The 7,369-nt window shown below is 41.9% G+C and overlaps 1 long non-coding RNA gene across 1 annotated transcript; it reads right to left on the bottom strand.

Moving 5' to 3' along the window:
- Positions 1-791: 791 nt before the first annotated feature.
- On the bottom strand, positions 792-1,501 carry LOC113012500 (uncharacterized). Its single transcript, XR_013904721.1, has 3 exons — positions 1,327-1,501; positions 1,047-1,253; positions 792-967 (listed from the first exon to the last, which is right to left on the bottom strand). It is a non-coding gene; the product is annotated as an uncharacterized LOC113012500 (long non-coding RNA).
- Between the last annotated feature and the right edge of the window lie 5,868 nt (positions 1,502-7,369).

Below are 7,369 nucleotides of genomic sequence, written 5' to 3'. Positions count from 1 at the left end.
AAGGATTTGGGCTCATCGCGGGAAGCGAGCTGGTCTTTGAGCTCGTCGTTTAAGGCGCGACGGAACACTCCACGAAGGGCATGATCGGGCCAATTGGCCTCGGCGGCTGCAGTACGGAAGTCGATAATGAACTCCGCGACACTCCGGCTCCCCTGTTGCAGCCCGAGCAACCTTTCATCAGAACTACCCTCCGATACTGGGTGAGTAAAGGTCTTTTTAAACTCGCACAGAAAATCATCAAACGAGCAGGTTGGGAGCGGGTGAGCCGACAGGTACGCCTCGGCCCATAACAGCGCCTTGCCCTGTAGTTTAGCCACCAGATATGCTACCCGAGCTGATTCGCTAGTAAATGAACGGGGTGAATGCGTGAACGCGAGAGAACATTTCAGTAGAAAGGCCGTACAGCGGCCCCGCTCCCCAGAGTACGGTTCGGGTTCTGGGAATGCAGCATCGCGAAACACGGAGCCCGAAGGGGTCGGAGCTGGGGAGGACTGGGGAGGTTCTGCCACGGGCGCAGGGGACGCGGAGGATGGGCCTGGAGGAGGGGAAAGAGCCGACTGAATCTCCTGCAGGGAAGCTAAGATCCTAGCCTGGGTCTCGCCTATGGCTTGACACCGGGTGTCGAGAACCTGCAACGCTTGCTCATGAGCCCCTAAAATGGCTCCCTGCTTGGAGACTGCTGCACGTACTGGGTCTGCTGAGTCCATTTGTTGGCCAGTTCGTACTGTCACGGCGACGGATGGCCGGTACTGAATAGGACCCAGGTGCAGGAACCCAGAGCGGAGACGGTAGATGATTTAATAGTTTATTACGGTTAAGTGCAAGGGGAACAAAACAAAGGGAAACGTGGCAAAGACAGGAAAATGACGAGACGTGGAGCCTTGGTGTGGCGTGCCCAGGGGAACGTGGCTAGGGCGAGGGAACGAGGCCTGGGAAGTGGAACGGAGCTGAGTGGGGAACAGTCACACTGAGGGGAGAGGATATAGAAGTTAGGCAGGTAGTGAAGGCAGCTCAGAAGTGGCCAGAATAAGAGCAGCAATTCTTACTTTGCAGTTAGGGACCTGGAGTGTTTGAGAGGGGGGTGATGAAGATCCAGGGGAGGCTGAGTGGCGTGGAAAGGCTGACCTGAGATCCGGGGCTCCAGATGGAGTGTGATGGCAGGAGGGCAGGCAGGTGAGGCACAGAGGGATTTCCAAAATGATCACTAGATATTCCAAGTCCGGAGGTGGAGTGAGCCAGGGTGGGTACAGCGACTGTAGCACAAAAGAGTCTTAGTTAGTAAGATGAATCACAGCGAGAACTTGAGACACAAGACCTGTTACCAACATGGGTTGATGACGAACTGGCAGTGAGTGAACATCGATGTGTGGTTTAAATCCCTCTGGCTTGATAGCCTGCAATAGGCTCCAGGTGTGCAGGAGCTGGAGTTGGCCCTGCCCAGGGGCGGATCCCAGGTCAGTTCAGGAGCCTAATGGAAACTCCAGCCACCCACCGTAGACCATGACAGTATGTGTGGGTGGTGCAGGATAGCAACACACATGAGGCACTGATCTTGGAATGTATGACTTTTAAAATACATGATGTATTAAAAACAAATTGTTTTGGGTAAAGTTTGATTGACAAACACAGACTTTTAAGGAAAAAGTAAAATGAAGTATTCTATATAACTGGATTAAAGGAATTATGCTAAAATGAATGTTTGTCAAAATGAAATCTAATTGTAGTAAGACTGCATGATCTAAATGAAACATGAAGTGTTTATAATCGTATGTGTGTATGACTGTTCAAATGTGATGGGATTTTCACTGTTACAGAAAAAAAAAAAATAATGTAATGAATTCATTTTAAAGTTTAAATTATATTTGAAATGCATGTATGTCGAAAAAAAGTTAGAAAGAGATCAGGTGTTTTTATTTGCTCAAGAATTAAGAAGACTTGGATTTCCACCTAGCACTATAAAATATGATTATACATTTATGTGGTTTTATGATAGTTGTGTAGCGACACACAGCTTAGGATCAGATACTTGCACCAAAAAGCAATGTCAGATAAATCAGTTTTTTTCTTGCAAGGAAAACATGCTATTGCAATCTGAGGAAGCTCAGAGGCAGTCTCGTCACCTTCCCTTATTTATATCCTAACATAGTTTCATACTACTTTCAGACACACAGCTAAGATACAAGGTCACATGGAGGTTTTCTTTCTTCACAGCATTCATATTTTATGAATGCTGTGCTGTAAGTTTGTTTTTTGTACTCTCCCACCTTCCAGTAAACTCTGTTACTCTTCCTTGGCAGGGTGTGATAACTAAAAGAAAGACACAATTGTTTGTTTTTTAATGAGAAAAGGTTTAGATCTCTATCTAAGATAGATCTAAGAATGTTTTTTTGTTTTTTTTTTTGTTTTTTTGCAGTTAATGTATCACTAGACTGTGCTGGACTTTGTGATCAACTGTACAAAAATCACAAAATGCCGCTCCCCCACACATCAACAAACAAAGACAGATTACAGAGGGGGTGATCTGTGGCAGCAAAATGGGAAAATAGAATAAAGTAAAAAAATAAATAAAATAAAGTATTTTCTCCAACTGAAAATGCCAATGGTAACAACACAATCAGAAACCCTGCAATTAAAATAATGAAAGATTTACTGGTAAATTTGTGTGTGCATTTGGCACTAGTGGGGTTGGAAAGACTGGACTTATTCAAATTTCTTGAAGACTTATCACCTGTCATCCAAGAAACGTCTTCACTTTTAAAACCAAAAGGTGAAAAGTCCCTAAAGTGTGAGTGTGAATCATATGTCTTATCACATGAGCCAAGGTGTCAAACAAGGAGTGGCTCATTATTAGCAGAAGTTTTCAGTGAAACCACTGTGAGACTTCCTTCCTCATCATGTGATTTATCAAGCTCACCTGACTCAAAATGTTAGTGGTGGTTCAGGCACCTGAGAAGGGATCTCAAACGGCATTTTAGATAACTAACAATTGATGTCTGAGTCACCTCCTCTGCCCAAAGATGGTCATTCAAAGTGGACATAGATGGTTTCTTTCACTCCTTGTTCAAATCATCTCTCTTCTCTGTCCAATGTGAGCATCCTCGAAAAAGTGACCTTGTCCTGTCGAGGTGGCTCCTCTATGCTGTGCAGTGCTTTTATGGAGTAATAGTGTCAATGTTAAATAAAAATGTCAATGTTAAATAAAAAGGCTTACATAGAAATAAGTGGTTGTGTGAATGGGTGAATTAAAAGAAAACCTTTAATATCATGATCTGGAGTCCGTGACTTTATGTTTTAGTTTTTTTTATTATTCTGTGGTTTTGGTTACCTGGGGTGTTTGTACTCTTCTGTTTCATGGTTCATGTTCCTATGTTCTGTGTCCCCCAGTCTGTGTTAAGGTTGTGAGTTATGTCATTACGTGTATGTGTTTCCTGTTTTACTTACTGAAGATCCATGTCTGATCTCAGTATGTTCAGTTTACTTTTCCCTTGTCTCGTCAGGTCAGATTACTCCCAGCTGTGCCCTCCTTTTGTGTCTCATTCCCTCGTTATCCTTCTGTGTATTTAAACCTCATGTCTGCCTCTGTTTCTATCCTTGGTTCTTTGTAGCGTTTTTAAGCTGATACGCGGGGGTTTATCTTTCCAAAGGAATTTGGAAATATATGAATCCAGAGATCTGAACCAATCTTGTGATGGTTTGTTAGGGATCATCAAAAATAAGTAATTTATTTTTGGCAAGATCATCATTTTTATAGTGGCGACCCTTCCCATGAGTGATATGGGTAAAGATTTCCATCTAGTCAGATCGCCTTCTACTTTCTTTAGAAGTGGGATGTGGTTTAGTTTAGTTAAGTCTGAAAGCTTAGGAGAAACATTAATACCTAAATATTTAATATTTCCGGATTGCAGTGGGGCAGAGGAAGAATTATGGAAGGAGCAGTTAATGGGGAGAACTGTAGATTTTGGCCAGTTAATTGAGTAATCTGAAACTCTTGAAAACCAGTTTATTAAAGTAATTACCTCAGAGAGGTTGGTTTGTGTGTTTTGCAGAAAAAGCAACACATCATCCGCATAGAGACTGATTTTATGTTCTATGTTCTTACATTTTATGCCCTTAATTGTTGTAGCCTGTCTAAATGCTGCTGCTAGAGGTTCGATAAAAATTGCAAAAAGTGAAGGGGAGAGTGGGCATCCCTGTCTGGTGCCCCTCAGGAGACAGAAGCTGGAGGATGTCTGGTCATTTGTTCTGATACGAGCTGTTGGGGAATTGTATAATATTCTTATCCAGTTTATGAAAGAGTTTCCAAAACCAAATTTGTGTAAAGTTGCGAATAAAAATTTCCAGTTAACTCTGTCAAATGCTTTTTCTGCATCTAGAGATAATATTATGGTTTCGATGTTTTTATCGTATGAGTAGTCTATTAAATTAAGTAATCTACGAGTGTTTGTTGAGGAGTGCCGACCTTTTATGAAACCAGTTTGGTCAGGATGAATTAAGAGGGGGGTCATTTTCTCTAATCTCTTTGAGAGAGCTTTGCAGATTATTTTAAGGTCTACATTTAAAAGAGAAATTGGACGATAGCTTGAGGGAAATAAAGGGTCTTTGCCTGGTTTTAGCAGGAGACTAATGTTGGCAGAATTCATATTTGGTGGTAGTCTGCCATTTTCCTCGATTTCCTGCAACATGCCGTGGAATACTGGTGCCAAAATTGTCCAGAATTCTTTGTAGAATTCTGCAGGGAAACCGTCTGGACCTGGGGCCTTATTATTGGGCATACTTATCAGGGCTTCCTGGAGTTCACTTGGCGTCAGTGGCGAATCCAGTTCCATTGCTTGACTGTCTAGTAATTTTGGAAGAGTTACGTTGTCAAGAAACAGATCAATTTCATTTTTAGATGGGTTTATTTGTGGTGAGTATAAAGTTTCATAGAAATCCCTAAAAATGTTGTTTATTCATCCAGGATCATATATTGTGTTCCCCGATAAATCTTTAGCAGCACATATAGTTGTTTTTTCTTTATTTATTTTTAGCTGGTTAGCTAGAAATCGACCTGATTTGTTACTGTGTTCAAAATTCTGCAAGCGTAGTCTTTGTATAAGGAATTGTGTTTTTTTTATTAATAATTTCATTTAATTCTAGTTTTGTTTTGCATATTTTGTTCAATGTTTCCTGATCTTGGTTGCACGCGTAGGCTTCTTCTAGTGATTTGATGTTTTTTTCTAATTCCTGAATATTTTTGTTTTCTTTTTTCTTTTTATGTGATGAGAAAGAAATTATTTTACCTCTCATCACAGCTTTCCCTGCTTCCCATAGAACAGAAGCAGATATTCCGGGAGTGTCATTATAGTCCAAATATGAAGTCCATTCCTTTTTAAAAAATTTAATAAAGTCTTCATCTTTAAGTAGTGATATATTAAATCTCCAGTTTTTACTTGGCGTAGTATTATTCTTGTGCATTAGTGTTAAAGATACAGGAGCATGATCGCTGACAGCTATAGGATGAATCTCAGTGTCTGAAATGTCACACAGCAGTGAGCTGCTGACCAAAAAATAATCCAGACGAGAGTAAGAGTGATGAATATGTGAGAAAAAAGTATATTCCTTACTGGTGGGGTGAAGAGAGCGCCATGCATCGCAAAGACCAAAGTCGCTCATATACTGTTTGATTATATTTGTGGACTGCCAATTGCGCTGAGTTCCTGTTGTGTTGAGCCTATCCATGTCTTCATTTAGTCCAAGGTTGAGGTCACCGCCAAGAATGAGTGTGCAATCAAGGTGTTCAGAGAGTGCACTAAAAAATCCGTGGAAGAATGAGGGTTCATCAACATTTGGACCATATATACTTACAATACATAGTTTTTTGTTCAATATTGATAGTTTAATAATTAGAAATCTACCCTCTGGATCTATAACTGTATCGAGTACTGTAAAATTAACATTTTTATGTATTAAAATTGCTACTCCCCGTTGTCTAGAATTATAACAGGCTGCAAACACGTTAGGAAACTCAGGTGTTTTAAGTTCGTTTAAACCTGTGACAGGTTTGTGAGTTTCTTGTAATAAAACAACATCTGCCTGTAGTTTTTTAAGCTGGTTAAATATCTTTAACCTCTTTCCTCTGGTGCCAGCTCCATTTACATTCCATGTGACAAACCTCAGCATGCCCATAATTGTGTGTGTATGTCTAATGAAGTATGCTGGGTGTTTCGTTTAGACAGGTGGAGAGAATGTGGAAACATCCCTTGTTTGTAAATAGAAAGAGAAAAAGAAGTGTGGTGAGAGGCTCCATAAGTCTGACTATGTGTGTGAATATTCACTAATATGAACAAGCGTGGCTTGCTTATGTGTCCTGCAAGTCTGTGCGTGCTGTGAGGCTGTTGTGAATGTGCTGCCGTTGAGCTGATGTGTTTGCGTGATCGTGGTGTGAAAATATGGAGAAATAGAGGGTGTTGTTTGTAGGTGAGTGGGGAAGTAGGTGACCACAGCAGTGAAAGACAAGAGAAAGAAAGAAACCACATGAACTGTGAGCAACAACAAAAAAAAGGAAATGAAACGGAAACATTCCAATTAAAGCAATGACGGAGGGTGACGGTGTTATATCTGCTATGACATCATATTGATATTACTAGGTTAAACCCATGTTAAAGGAGAGAGTGTGAATGAATAAGAAAAGAGTGTAGCGGGTTCTTATCTGGAGTGCAGTTAATATAACCACGGTGTGGTGCCAGGGTCGCGGTAGAGCTGTCCGTCCACGTAGAGCCGGTCCACGGCGATGACAGCACGGGAGCCTTTCTGGATGAAGCTACGTCGAACTGGGAACAGGACCTTGCGTCGTTCCAGGATCTCTTTGGGGAACTGGTCGTTCACGCTGAAGTCCGTTCCTTTCAGCTCTCTGCCGCGACTCTTCACCTGTTCCTTTTGTTTGAATTGACCGAATTTGGCCACAATAGGCCGTGGTCTCCCGGTCCGCGACCGCACGCCCCCCAAGCGATGCACTCTATCGAAATCGATGTTCTTTACGATGTCCTCCGGCAGCTTCAGGTGGATTTTAATGAAGCTTTTCACCGTTGCCTCCGCGTCCTCTCCGGCAGTTTCTGGAATACCAGAAAACACAAGATTATCTCTCATGCTACGGGCTTGTAAATCGATAACGGATTCTTTTATTTTTTTATTTTCAATGTTTAGCTGGGTCACGTTATCGGTGAGAGATTTGACCGACTCCCGTAGCGTGGCATTTTCAGCAGCAAGCGTTTCCACCTGCTGCTGGCTGAATTCCAGGGATTCTCTCAGAGATTTAAATTCCCGGTGTAAGATCTCCACCAGGGCCAGCCTCGCATCGAAACTGGACAATCGCTTGTCGATTGACTCCAGG

Source organism: Astatotilapia calliptera, chromosome 22, assembly GCF_964374335.1.
Source record: "Astatotilapia calliptera chromosome 22, fAstCal68.1, whole genome shotgun sequence".
NCBI lineage: Eukaryota > Metazoa > Chordata > Actinopteri > Cichliformes > Cichlidae > Astatotilapia > Astatotilapia calliptera.
The sequence above is the reverse complement of the archived record's forward strand: the minus strand, read 5'-3'. Positions and strand labels throughout refer to the sequence as shown.